General features: G+C 48.6%; 1 protein-coding gene across 3 annotated transcripts in view; it reads left to right on the top strand.

Moving 5' to 3' along the window:
* DENND1B (DENN domain containing 1B) overlaps positions 1–14,856 on the top strand; it is a 290,895-nt gene that overhangs the window by 31,547 nt on the left and 244,492 nt on the right. The gene's annotated exons all lie outside the window — the stretch shown is intronic.

The raw sequence follows: 14,856 nt of genomic DNA, 5'->3' as shown, positions 1-14,856 counted from the left end.
CTTAGACCCCAGTGCTTTGCTCCTGCTTACCTTCTCTTGCATATTGGATTCCCTGGCTTCTGACCTCTGGCTATGCCTTGACCTTGGGCCTGCTTCAACCCCTGGCTTAATATATTAGACTCAGTCTGACACCCAGTATTGTGACCCTTATCAGTGGCGTCTGCTTCTGAATCTTGATCTCCGCCACCCCCATACATGTCTAGATCATACCTATGACACTGCTAGCAACAAAGAAGTTAACAATACTGCTGCTTAACTCCTGCCAGCAGCCAAGGAGTCAGTGCCACTGCTCAATCCCCCACCAGCAGTCAAGAGGTTAACACCCTGGTTGCTCAACTCCTGTTACTGCAGCTGCCGGAGCTAATGTGGCAGCTCTGCCAGATTCCGGGGGCAAATACCACTGCCAAATAGTGTTTTTGATGGTCGCTGGTGGCTAAAATATTCAGCATTTGATAATGGGGTTTGGGTGGTGGTATTAACTCTGTGGCTGGTACTTATACCAGCACAGTAGCTCTGGTAGATGTAGCGATGGAATTTGAGCAGCTGTGAGGTTAATATCTTTACTGCTGCTGCTGACCCAGTGGCTTTGGGAGCTGCGGTGAGAAGCTCCACAGGATCTGGATTTGGGAGGTCTGGCCTATGAGAAGCCCTGTGGTATGGGTGCAGCCCAGTACATTTCTGCACTTCAGGATGAAACAAGCAACATGCACAAATGCAGACTGGAGAAAGACTAGTTATGCTGCAGTACTGCAGAAGCTGTCTGAAGGGTTTTAGTAGACCAAAAGTTGCATATGAGCCACAAGTGTACTCTTGTCACCCCCCCACCAAAAAAATCCAACAGAATACTGGCCAGTACTAACAGGACTGTAACTTGCAATTCAAGGGAAGTGGTTCTTCTACTCTGTTAAAAACTGGACACAATAGTGTTGGGCACTGGGCTACAAGGAAGCTTTGCAAAAATTGGAAAGAATTTAGTGGAGAGCAATAAAAATTATTTAAAGGCCTAGGGTAATCTGATTTATGAGAAAAGTTTAGAGGAACTGAGTTTATTAGGAAATGTGACTTGCAAGAAAAGGTTAGAGGAACTAGGTTTGCATTGTCTGGAAAAGAGAAGCCTGAGAGGGGATTTGATAACAATCCTCAAATATCTGAGGGTGGTATGAGGAGGAGCTTGGTCCCTTATGGATTTAGAACAGCGCTGCAAGTTGTCAGCAACAAAGAGTGCCTATAGATGTGTCCAGAGGCTGCTCTGATGTGCTGTAATTAGTGTCAGAGCAACAGTCTTGATTTAATAGAGTCTGCTGGAGCATGCAAGCTTAGGTAAAGTGCTCCTGCTGCCATTTTGAAGCACCAGGACACTAATACACGAAATGCTGCAGGTGCTATAATTAAAGGCACTCTCAGAGCTGCTGTAATTTAAAAGCCCCCACCCACCTTTGGAGCACTTGTAAAAATGCCCTAATAGTCTTGGCTGGGAGCCAGCTGAAACTGATACCGGCTAATGAGAGAGGAGCCACAAAGAGTGTTAACTCCAGGAGAGGAGTGCAGAGGAGAGAGGGCAGGTTATGGTGCTGGGGGAGAGGCACAGAGCAAGAGTTGCCTCTCTCTTAATGTTTGAAAGAAGATGACAGGTTTCTGGTTTGCTTGCATGATTAGATTGGTACAGACTCTGGGGTTTTCTGCCTTCCTCTGTAGTGAGGGGTGTCACCTTCTTCCTAGAATCTCTCAAATATATTTTATTATTGGGCCCTTTGCTTAGGTTAGGGTGTTACGCTTTGTGGTTGTGTCAGGGCTGATTGTCTAAACTTACTAATAGGATTTCGTATAGGATGGTTTACATAGGGATGAATCTGCTTCTTGTTGGGTGCTGGACTAGATGACCTCTGGAGGACCTTTCCAGCCCTACTTTTCTATAATTCTAAGTACAAGGCGCACAGTTGAAATGAATGCTATATATTTTGCCTATAGCATAGCTCGATATGTAGTACACACCATGATTTTTGAAGGACAGCCTGAATAAAGAAAAAAGGGCATTGGATGGGACTCACGGACTGACCTGGTCTGGTGGGTTTGGGGCGACACATCAGGTCTGGCACTGCACACTGGCTCTGGAAAACAGGTGTTGGGTCTGACCTAGTAGTCAAGCTTGGAGCCATTGTGTGGTACTAGATTTAGCCTGTGGCTCTGGAGCCAGCATGTGGGGTTGGACCCAGCACCCCAAGTCTGGGGTTGTATGCTGGTTTGGTCACTGTGCACAGATCTGCCTGAGAACCAACCCCTTGTGCTGGACCACTCTGGTGCGTGGATGGAGAGGGAGCTCTCTGTGGGTTCCAGAATTTTGTGGTGTTTTGGGTGGGGAGAGCAGTGGCAGTGTTAATTGCCATGGCTCCCAGAGCTACAGCAATTAATGCTGTTGCTGCTCTAGTCCCATCCCATTGCCCCCTGCTTCCCAATCATATTTGCAGACCCTTGGGAATCCTTTTTCCTCATATATAATGTACACCCCAGTTTTCCCCATCTGGTTTTTGGGGAAAAGATACAGGTTATATGTGAGAGAATGCAGTATATTTTAAGTACTTAAGCTGATTTTCATGAAAGGTCCTGCTGTATATCTCTAAATGAAAACTTTGAAGGATAGAAAAGTACAAAACAGATACATGGGTGCTTGAACGTGAAATAGTGGAGAAAGGACAATGGTAAAATAATAATAGACACCAAAAAAAATAGAAATGCTAAACTGGCAGATGTAACCAAGTTATGTAAAATAAGATCATGAACAGCTGAATGGATAAAATCTTTACAGCAAAGAGTAATCCTCAGCTGTGGGAAAGAGTAATTCCAATGTTCAGAAAAAGGACTATATGTAGTAGAGGTGTGTTGTAGTACAGTATGGTTTTAGTCAGGCTGTAATATAATATAAGAATACCAACAGAAGCCATTTTTGGATTATAGCAAATGAACAAGGGAAGGAGTTTTAAAATCAATAGATGAAATAGTCTCAACTTCGGTAATTGGATCCAAGAACTCATTTTCAAACCTAACACTGATTATTATATCCTGTGATTCTCAACCCAAGAGAGAAGGTATCATTACACCAAAACATATCCTGATTTCTGATTTGTGTTAGTCAGTGGAGATTGTATGCCTCAGAACACTGAAGTTGGGGTGATTCTAGGCAGAATAGGATATAATTAAAATCCCTCAAAACTGTGGTACTGCATACTCTCTTTTTTGGATTGAATACCTGAGCCCCCCCCTCCCTGAGTTACACAGTTGACAGACCAGAGATCACAAGTTTGAGGCCATAGTAAAACTGCTTATGATGCGCGGTCCTGTTAGATTTCAGCAAATCTGCGAATTCTGCTAAATACCCAGTCACAAGGACACAACAAAGGAAGGAAGACATCCCCGAGTGTGGTATAGCAGTTGACAAGTTTGCTCTTAATAAGTATCCACTGTCTTTTTCTGAAATAGGTTATCTTTTTCTGAAAGTTTTATAGTATGTTCCTGGAAACAGATGATTAAGTCTGGAAATGACTGACTAACACCTGAGTGCAGTATATATTTTTTTGTAATGTTTCCAGTACTGTGAGTGGTTTCTTGGACCTGATGTTAAACTATACCGTGCATTTTCTGTTTCTCATTATTAGCTTTCATTGTCACCTCGCTTGGACTAGGGACAGGAATTCAAAAAGCCTGAGTGGATTCAATCTTTGAAGGTTAGTCTAACCTGCCTACGTTGAACCAGTTTGCAACCATACAGACATTCCCTCTGGACTGAAATGCAGGCACATGCCTACAGTGGCTCAGGCTAGAAGCAAAAGGGGCACTAGAGCAGCTCTGCCTTCCCTTCCACAGTAATGAGCTGAGGGGCAGGACACTCTGATTAGGAAGAGGTGTAAACCCCCACCCTGGCCTGCATCATCTCAGGCTTTTCCCTGCTTGCTGCTCAAGGGGCGGGAGTGTTGTTAGACCCCAGCTCCAGGCTAGCACTCTGAGGCAAAGGGTGTGTGTGCAGTGCATGCATCTTTTGATGATACTGAGCTTTTCAATCTCCCTCTCTCTTCCTCTTCATAGTGTCTGCAAACCTGACAGAGGAGGGAGTCAGCAGGGAACTGATAATACAGTGTTTATGAGCTCGTCAACAAAACGAAAACCTCTCTCATTAGTTCAAGCTCTTCTTAAACAGCTTTTTCGAAGGAAGGAACATTTTACCAGCTGACCTGTAAATGTGTTTCAGCCATTTTGAAACTGGTTTACGTGCATTGAACTTATGTTCTTTTACGGGTTTAAACCAGTTTCTGATCACTTAAACCAGTTTATGTGTAATGTCTGTCCCTAGCCTTGAAGTTTAATGAGGAACAAGAATATTAAGTGATTTTAATTCTTGTTTAAATTGTTGTGGCATTAACAATATGGGAAGTAAGTAAATGAATGTTTTGAATACTGCTTTGCTTTCTTTTGTTTTCACTTCATCTTACACCACTGTGTGTTATATATTCATGAATGCTGCATATAAATGTCTGTCTGTCTAGGCTGGGGATATATATACATAACGCAGTACACAGATTGCTGTGCTATTGTGAAATTAACCTGAAAATGGTCATACCTTACTTTAGCATTAAATTTAACTGGGCCCATGGTTTTCCAACTAGGGTATGTGTCTGTATTTTAATAATATAATTGGTGGGTCAGAACCAATCAGAAAACAGTGTTGTGCATTGGTGATGTCTGTGTTGACCTTCTTCTGAAGGAATGAACATGCAGAGATGCATTGGATGTAGGGGATATGAGCAGCAGTATTTTGTAGGGGAAGGGGCATGGAATCAAAAAAGTTTGAAAACCACTGAATTAGGCCATATATGTACGAACTAGGAGCACAGTACCTGTACAGGGATTTTGGTCTATACTTTACTGGGAAAATGCAGCTAGGGTGGACACAGTTTATATTTTCAAAATTATGCTTTCACTGGTCTCTTACCATCTTTCACATCTCTTATCCCCTACACATTCATCCTAGCAAAATAAAGTATAATAGTAAAAGGCCAGTTTTGCTGATTAGAACTGCATCTGTATTAGGGGCTTCTGTCAGCTAGCTGTGTCTAGCAGAGATCACACCTTGTTACTCTTGACAGACAGAGAACTATGTTGACAGAAGTCTTCACTATAGATATAAACTTTAGCTATCAGAAGAGCACTTGTAGAGATTTACTAAGTATCAGCGCTATTTGTAGTTCTGCAGAAGCATTTGTGAAGTTTCACTTGCTTTAAAATGGGAGAAACACCTTTAAAATCAACTCTTGTATTTAATCTGCAAGGATATCTATTTCATAAAACTGTATAGTTAATCTGGGAGATTAAATTGTTTTAAGGGCATCTACTTCACAAAACACTTGTTAGACATGATTAATTCTTAAGTGCATATTTCCCAAAGTACGTGCTTTTTGCCAGCTTTGTAATATGTTCCTGTTTAACTTACATTTTTAGTGTAATGTTTGTAAATATGGATTGAAGTATAGCTCATTGAGAAGTCTTCTGACAAAGGATTTGGAGATCAAATGAATGCTAATCCTAATAAATATTATTCAAATGAATGTGGATGTCTGATTCTTTGGATCCTTTAAAATTTTTTTTTTTAACTAAACCATCAGGCAGGACAGTGAGGGTAGAAATAGATGTTGCCTTTCATTGCTTTTGTGCTGCCTTAAAATTTTTATGGTGGCACAGAGCGAGAGCAAATTAGATGTCCTTACCTTTGACATGAAAAAAGGTAGTAATACATTGTGCTGCTTTATTGTGGCAGATGTCTATTTGCTTCATGGTGGGAGAGCACAGGCAGCCCTGAGCTGCCTGTACTCTCCTGTTGTCCCAGGCAGGTGCTCTCTGGGCTTGAGGGACCTGGTCCAGTGCACCTGTAGAATTCCTATGCAGAAGCCTGTCCAGCTTTCCCCCACTTCCAGAGATGCAGCTCTGGGTTCTCTGCTTCTAGAGGTTCACTCCAGAGATTGCCAGAGGCATGTCGCTGCAAGCAGGGAACCCCAACTTTCCCTGTTTCCAGAGAAGCATCCTGGAGATCCTGGGGAGCACATCTCTGGAAGCAGGGAAAGCCAGGACTCTCCAGTGTGGTTTCAAGGCTGAGACTGACAGTCAGCTGATTGATGTCCCCAGCCCTGTGACTATATATCACACTGGAGTGTCCCATCCCAACCTTCCCCGCTTTTAGACACTTGCCCCTGGCTATCTCTGGGAACCCTGGAGATTGCTGGGGTGGCTCTCTGGAAATGGGAACATATCGCCCATTGTCCCACAAGATCAAGGACATATCCCAGTACCGCTGATATGTTTGATTTGGTGACATCTGTTTCTAGCCTAAATGGGAAGTCACTGAACACATAGGAATGGTGAATATGCATTTTGCTAATTGTGTGATAGTCAAAGGCATTCTTTACATTGCTGAGGAATGTGTTTCGCAGTGGACTTCAATAGGAGGAGGAACAGTTTAATTCTCATCTTAACTGTCAGTCTGACGTTTCTGTTTAGCTTAGCTCCTAAGCTTGTAGTGCTCCCAAAGTAAATGTTTTTGTAAAATCATTCATAAAAAGATGTCATGTTATTACCTATGTGTGCATTTAGTGATTAGTGATTAAACTTTAATTTGCATGATATTTATTTGTAGTTAAACAGCTTTGTAAAAACTCCCTCTGAGACAGTAACTAATGAAACGTGAGGTTAAAGCAGAGTTTCATCTCCAGAGATCTGAGTTGATCTGTAGAAGAAATGAGGATTATAATTTTTTTTTATCTCATCAAAAGGGTTGGCAGACATGTTTTCCTAAGACTGTACTGAAATGTGCTCCTTATAGTTATTCCTAATCTACTGCTTTTCTGTTGCATCATGAAAAGTATACCTAAAGATCTAATTTTAGAGAGAAACTTTGAATTTGCTAAAATATTTCTTTTCCTGAAGCTGATTGTGCTCTATAAGACTTTCTGTGTAGCATTAGTAGGTCTGATGTATTATTCCTGACCTGAATGTCTCTTTCAGGATATTGTCAGTTGTAGCAAATTATGGTGGTTCCTGATGTACGCAAATGGAGGTTTTGAGGACACCATGAAACTAATGATTACATGCAACTTGAACAGGAATTCTAAAACACATTTTCTCAGTGTAAACAGCTCACAGTATGAGGCAGTAGTGCTCAGCCTTCTGGCCCTGTAGCCAGATGAGTGGCATGGGGTTGGACTGTGGCCCTGATCCATAATGGGGTTGGTGCAGGGCTGAACTGGATGCCTGATCTAGTGTGGGGGGGTCAGTCTGTGGGTGCAGTCTGGCACACCAGCCTGGCCTGTGTGCCAAGTGTGACCTCACCTGTTGAGTTGGCCCCATGTGCTGGATCTGGCCACAGCCTGACTCCGTGTTCTGTCCAACTTCATTTACCGGCACTGTCTAACCCACAGTCATGTCACCCAATTGCTGGGCTCCCCATGGGTCCAGAAATTTGACAGTGGGGGAATGATGGCAGCATTCAGTCTTGCAGCTCTGCAAGCTGTGGCAAGTAATGCTGACACCGTGCCCCTGCTACCATATTTCTGGACCCTGGGCTGAAAGTTGAGTACCACTGGTATACGGGAATGCCCACTTCCCCTAATTTAGGTTGAGAGGCCATTACTGTTTAAAAATGACTCTCTTGAATGCTCTGAAGTCCACATGCTTACCTGGATTGTCTTGAAACTTGATGTGCTTTGTACTTGAAATTCAGGAATATATGTATAGTGTTACTGATCCAAATATGGGGTGTTTGAGCAAAAGCTTTTTTAAGATAATCCCCTGAGGAAAAAAACAGCATTTCATAAACAGACAGATTCTTGAGACTCTTTTGTTTGCAGAAGCATGGATCAAGATATTCCTATGACCATTGTCCGCGATGATCTTTACATGTATCCCAGCTCTTGTATCGTGCCCATTGCCCCTTTGGGAAGAAATATTGAAAACATAACAGGAGTTCAACTCTCTGAACACTTATATAGACTACAGTACTTACTAGGAGGAACTGGGGATTTATATGAGAGTTTTAGGGACACGGTGATTTTGGGAAAAGAGATTAATAGGTAGTAAGGGAGAGGAGAAAGGTGTTTGGTCAGCGAGGTGTTGAGGATGTGAGGTGTAGAATAGGAGGTATGAAGTGAGATATTGGAAGGTGGGACATTAGGTTGTAGGTAGGGTGCATCGATAAAGATTTTCTTGGCTGATACCAATACTTGATGATTAACCAACCATATCAACTGATCCCAATCCTATAACTGATATTTAGTAATAGTGCAAGGCATTTTAAACTATTGACATAAAAAACAAATTTTTTGTTTTATTTTATCACACCCCCCTCCCCCCCCCCCCCTCCAGCCCTCGATGAGGAAGTCAGTGACCACCTTATTCCCATGCATGCTACCCCCTTCCTCACCACGTTGCCCTACTTCCTGTGCAGCCCCTATTACCATCCCGGGTAAGTGGGGCAGACCTTTGTGCGGACAGTGGTGCTGGGCACATTTGGAGCCCCAGAGCATGCCACTGCGTCAGCACCAGTGGGTCCCATGCAGCCATGTTCCTGTGGCTGTTGGGGAGGAGCCGCTTTTGCAAAGATGCCCAGTGCCTGGTGGAGTGGAATGTCCCTTGTGTGGCACTTTACCCCACCTACGTGCAGCCCAGTGTCTCTGCAGCAGCTCTGGTGCTCAGGCCCCTGCTGCATGCATGGCATTGCCATGGCGGCAGCAGCAGCAGCAGCAGGAGTCAGTAACATCCCTTTGCTGCTGAGTATGGCGCCCTGTGACCACTTCTCGGCACCCGCTCCCACTACTCGCTGGGACCTGTAGTCTGCCATGGGTTTGGGCTATGCGTGTTCTAGGCCTGTAGCCATAATTATCAGCTACAGTGACCAAAAAAACACGGATAGCCAATAATGTAATTTCCCACTTTATCAGTGCCCTGGGCCCTGCTTCTCTAGGTGACTGTGTTCACTTCTCTGCCCACATTTTAACTGGAACCCTGAAGGTAATGCATTTAATCAGCATAAAGCTAAGAAATATAAAATTAAGATACCCACCTCCTCTATGTAGATGAAAGGTGGGGGGTGGCTTTAATGAGGGGATAGTAGTGGGGGTGGTTCAGACTACTTTGGCCAGGGTCCTGTTTGCAGGAGTTTGAATAAAAAAGGGGTAGGATTCTGACCGGAGGAGTCATCTTGGGAGCATGGGCTTTAGCTCAGTGTGCAGTCTGAGCTGTGATCAAGGAAGTGTGTTGCCTTCCAGCAGGCAGATGCTAGTGGTATGTGTTAGCAGAAGCAGCAGAGGGCACCCAGGCAGAAGCACTTTTTATGTGCTAATAGCTTAATAAGATAAGGGGATAGTGAACTGGGAATATGGCAGAGAATGGTGGGAGTGGGAAGAAGCACTTGAGAATCATTTTGTAACCACATAGCCAAGTGCAGAAGTACTGGGTCTCAGAAGTCTTTGCCTAGCTCCAGTAGTGTAAAAAGGGTTGGGTGACTTGGGCACCAGACTCAGGCGCCTACTTAGAGGGGTTGCAAGACCAACAGTTGCACCTGGCCTGCCCCTGCCACCACCCAGGGCACAGACTCTTGTAGGTATGCTCTAGCTCTGCCACTGGTCTGTGGATCTATGCCTTCATTTCCTAATCTCTAAAATGGAGATAATTGCATGGATCACTTTTTGTTAAGTTCTGTTATCATCTGATACAAAATGTTAAGTAAGATCTAGGTACTATTATTACCTAGCCACTGTAGTGTCCCATTCAAACCTTTGTGATAAAAACAGTTATCTTAATGGCTGCTAACTCTTACAAAGGCAGATACGGTTCTTTGGGTAAATCTGATCTCTCTTAATAGACCAACTCAAATAGTTGGAAAGATTCTTCTCTGCAAGCTTTCGGGTATGAGTGAGACCCACTGTACCTGCCGCCGCTCGACCAGGAGATCACGCGCTGCTTTCTCCCGGGCCCCAGATCTCTCACACCCGGGCTTTGCTGATGTGCCCCGAAGTTTACCCCGACTGGTATCAAGGGGGACCCCGAAACTCGCCTGCCACGACTTTGATGACGTCTTCAGTGGAGGGGTCTTCCCTTGGGGTATCCCCCGGTGCTGACGCGTTCCTCCGTGGGCAATCTCGGGGCTCCGTCCTTCCCTACACCCCGGCCATTCGCCACCTTAGGGTCTTCCTATTCTGGCCTCTACTCCGTCTTCATCTTGCCTCCCTCTTGCCTCAAACCTCTGGCCGTCAACAGCGGTCCTCGGGCCAGGCGTACCTCCAGCAGAGCCGCCGACTTGGCCCCTCCCCCTCCGGGGTGCCACTGGCCTCTTCACTGCTCCTACCGGTGACGCTGTGGTTACCCTTACCGTCGGCTCCGCGGTATGGGGTCCAGCTGGCCCCTTCCTGGGTACAGCTGCCGGCCATGCCGCTGGCTCCGCTGCCGGCTTCCCCACCGGCTGCGTCCCACCTCTCGGAGCTGGCTCTTCCCCTCCACGTGCTGCTCCCAGCTGCGCCGCTGCACCACTCGCAGTTGTCCTTGTCAGTTTCCTCCTCCGCCCCGCCCTCAGCGGGTGGCGGCTGCTTCCCTGATTGCTGGGGCTCTGCGCTCCAGCTCTCTCCTCTCAGCCGCCCCGTTGCCTCGGCGGGGCTGCCTTTTGTTTCTCCCAGCCGGCGTGCCCCATCCCTGCCGCTCAGCTGCAGCTGGATAAATGGCTGGCTGACAACCTGTGCCGGCTGCGCCGGTGCGTAGACTTCTTTTGGCTCCTCCGGCCCTGCGGGAGGTAAGCGGGACCCTTTGCCGCCACGGGGATCTCCCGGCGTCCCTGCTCTCCTGGGACACAACCCCCCCCTCAAGATGCCTTGGGGCGCTCCTATTTCACCTTTCCGGGGTACATCAGGGGAGTTGTCCGCCTTGTCCGTCTGCGGTCCCCTTGCTTCGCCCAAGTTGCTGCTGTTGCACCTAGGCAGGAAGTCTGCCACAGTGTTTGATTTCCCCGGCCTGAACATGATTTGGAACTTATAAGGCTGTAGGGCCAATGCCCATCGGGTGATCTGGGCATTATCCGTCCTGGCAGTGCTTAGCCACCGGAGCGGGGCATGGTCCGTTACTAGCTTGAATTCTCGGCCCATTAAATAATATCGGAAATGGTCCATGGCCCACCGAATGGCTAAACATTCCCTCTCTATTGTGGCGTACCTCTTTTCTGCTGGTGTCAACTTGCGGCTGGCATATGCTATTGGTCTCTCAATTCCTGCCTCCTCCTGCGTGAGGACGGCCCCCACTGCCGTTTTGGACGCGTCCGTCTGTAAAACGAAAGTTTTTCTAAAGTTAGGAGTGTGCATTATCACGTCCTCGCAGAGGGCTTGCTTTAATTTCCTAAAGCATTGTTCCATCTGCTCCGTCCACGTTACCGCCCCGTTCTTCCTCCCCTTCAATGCCTCTGTCAAGGGAGCTGTCAGTTCTGAAAAGTGGGGCACGAACCTCCGGTAATAGTTGGTCAGCCCCAGAAATGATCGGAGCTGACGGCAATTTTGAGGGGCTGGGAAATTCCGTACCGTCTCTACCTCATCGGCCAGGGGTCTGATAGTGCCCCTACCCACCAGGAATCCTAGGTATTTGGTCTCCCTTTTCGCTAAGGCGCATTTCTGCGGGTTTGCTGTAAGCCCGGCCCGCCGTAGCTCTGACTACACGGCCCGGAGGGCCCGCTTATGGTGCATCCAGGTTGGCGAGTATATAATAATGTCGTCGATGTAGGCCGCCGCGTACCCTGCGTGGGGGGCCAGCAGTTGGTCCGTCAACCGCTGGAAAGTTGCGGCCGCCCCATGTAACCCGAAGGGCATTCTTACGAATTCATATAGGCCCCAGGGCGTGCCGAAGGCTGTCTTTGGCCGGTCAGCCGGGGCCACTGGGATTTGTCAGTATTCCTTGGCCAGGTCCAGCTTTGGTATATATTGGGCTCCTCCAATTCTCTCTATTAACTCATCTACCTGGGGCATGGGGAATGCGTCGAAGGCTGCCAGTGCGTTTAACCTTCTGTAATCAACGCATAATCGCAGCGACCCATCTGGCTTTCATACGGGGACCAATGAGCTCCTCCATGGGCTTCAGGAAGGTCTCACCACTCCCAGTTGCAGCATGGAGTCCACCTCCTCCCGCACGATGTCTAGCAAGTGGTGCGGAATGGGCCTCCGCTTCTCCCTTACTATAGCCCCGGGAGGTGTCTTAATGGTATGCATTGCGCCGCGGGCCACCCCGGCTCTTTGCAGAACACATCCCAGAATTCCCGAATTACCTTCTGTGTTTCATGCTTCTGTGGTTCAGACAAGTCTTCCCCTATCTCGATCAGCTGCTCTACCCTGCCGGGCAGTGTCATGTCTTGCTGTGGCCGTTGGGGCCCTAAATCCTCCCCTTCTATCTCCCCGAACGCTACCCAGCCCGTCGGTTCTTTCCATTCCCACAGCAAATTTACGTGGAAGATTTGTTTCTCTCGACCATGTCCTGGCCGGTGTACTTCGTAGTCCACTGGCCTGACTCGCCGGAGGATCTTGAAGGGGCCTTGCCATTGTGTTTGGAACCGGCTTGTGGACGTGGGTAATAACACTAGTACTCGCTCCCCAGGTTCGAAGGCCTGCTCCTTGGTGTTGTCGTCGTATCTCTCCTTCTGCCGCGCCTGGGCGTTTCTCAAATTCTCGCGAGCTATGTTCTGGGCCGTTTGTATCCTCCGTTGGAAAGCCTGGCGATACCCTACTGGGTCCTGCAGCCCCCCGGCGTCCCTCTCCCACTCTTCTTGGAGGACCTGCAGCCATCCCCTCGGGCGATGCCCAAGGACTAGCTCAAACGGGGAAAACTTCATGGAGTCCTGGGGGGTATCTCTGAGCGAGAATAGGACTAACGGCAACAGTAAATCCCACTTCCAAGGGTCCTCTTGGATACACCGTTTCAATACCCTCTTTAGGGTGCCATTAAGGCGTTCCACCAGCCCGTTGGTTTGGGGGTGGTACACCAAGGTCCGTATCTGCCGTATTTGCAGGGTCTGGCACACAACCTTCATGATGCCGGACACGAAATTCCTGCCCTGGTCGGTCAAGATTTCTTTAGGGACCCCCATTCTTGCGACCCACTTTATCAATTCTTCCGCCACCCAGGGGGCCGTTGCGGTTCGCAACGGGACGGCCTCGGGGTACCGTGTCGCATAGTCCACCATGACTAGAATATACTGGTGGCCGGAACTGCTATGGGATAAGGGACCCACAATGTCCAGGGCTACCCTCGCAAAGGGGGTGTCTATGACCTGCGTTGGCTGTAAAGGGGCCTTAGCAGGGCGCTCAGTCCGGGTCTTCTGGCACTCTGGGCAAGCTGCACATTGGCGGGCCACCTCCTCTCCCATCCCGGGCCAAAAGAACTATCGCCCTACCTTGGCCAGGGTTTTATCTCGCCCCAAATGGCCTCCCGCCAGGCTCGCATAGGCGAGTTGCCAGACTGCCTGGCAGAGCTGTCTCGGGACCACTAACTGTGCTTCTGCGGGGCCCTCCCGCCTGGGCCCTGGCACGTGATAGAGGGGGTGGTTCCTCACCTCGAACTGGGGTTACTCTCTTCTGGGTGATGCAGCCTCATCCCGGTCCTCGCGGGCTCATCTTCAGAGGGTCTCTAGCTCCGGGTCCTCACTCTGCGCCTCCCAGAACTGTTGGCTACTGGTGATATGGCTTGGGTCGAAGTTCATGTGTCCCTCAACATCGGTTGGGTCCGCTTCTTCCTCTCCCAGCCACCCTTCGCTGGCTCCCATTTTTTTACAGGCGAGTTCTACATCTCTCACTCGTTCCAGCACATCGTAGAGGGGTGTCCAATCCCGGCCTAGTAGCATCTCACATGCCATCTTCGGTACCACTCCTACGAGTAGTTCCTCTTGGTGCTTCATGACGCGCAGCTGTATCCATTGTCACTGTACGCGTTTGGCCTCGCCATGAAGGCAGGTCACCGTCACTGGTGGGGCCTCCCTTCCGTCTCACCGACGGACTATGTCGGCTCTTACCATAGACTGGGCGCACCCGGAATCAAGAGTGGCCCGTACCAGCCGGCCGTCCACCCAGGCTTTGACGGTTGGGCGGCTCCACGTTGCGTTTCCCTCACAACTGGCATAGCTGCAGTCCATAGGTTCCCCCAACTCTGCACTGTGGTGCCGGTCAGGGAAGCCTCTGGATTGGGTAGCTGGGACCCACTGTGCAGCGGGTTGCGTGGGGCATTCTCGCGAGAGGTGTCCCCTCTGCCCGCAGCGGAAACACACTATGTCCCTACCGACCCCCTGGATAGGGGCCCTCCGCCGTTCAGCTTCTTTTGGTGGTGGTGATGCTGGCCCCGGGTTTCTTCTTTCCTTCAGATAACTCGCCTCGGCTGCCGTGTAGGCTTCTGCCAGTTTTAATGCTTCCTCACAATTCCGAGGGGCATGTTGTCGCACCTAGCATTGCGTCCTCTTGTCCAGGTCAATCTGGAACTGCTCCAGAATGACCTGATCCGCCAGGTCCTCTTGGTCGGACCCCACCGGGCTCACCCATTTGTTGACCAGGTCCCGCAGCAGCTGTAGTAGCACCCGGGGACGCCTCTCGTCGGGCCCTTTCTTAGCCCGGAACAGGTGTCGGTAATAGTCTGGGCTAATCTCCAGCTGATAGAGTATTGCTTGTTTCACCCGCTCGTAGTCCCAGGCCTCCTCTCGCGAGATGGCTCGGTAGGCTGCCTGTGCCACCCCGACTACCAGGGCTCCCAATTGGCTGGCCCAATGCTCCTGGGGAAGGCTGGTCATCAAGGCGTGACGCTCAAAGGCCT

This window comes from Alligator mississippiensis, chromosome 5 (genome assembly GCF_030867095.1).
Source record: "Alligator mississippiensis isolate rAllMis1 chromosome 5, rAllMis1, whole genome shotgun sequence".
NCBI classification, from domain to species: Eukaryota; Metazoa; Chordata; order Crocodylia; family Alligatoridae; genus Alligator; species Alligator mississippiensis.
This window is presented reverse-complemented; position numbering and strand designations above follow the sequence as displayed.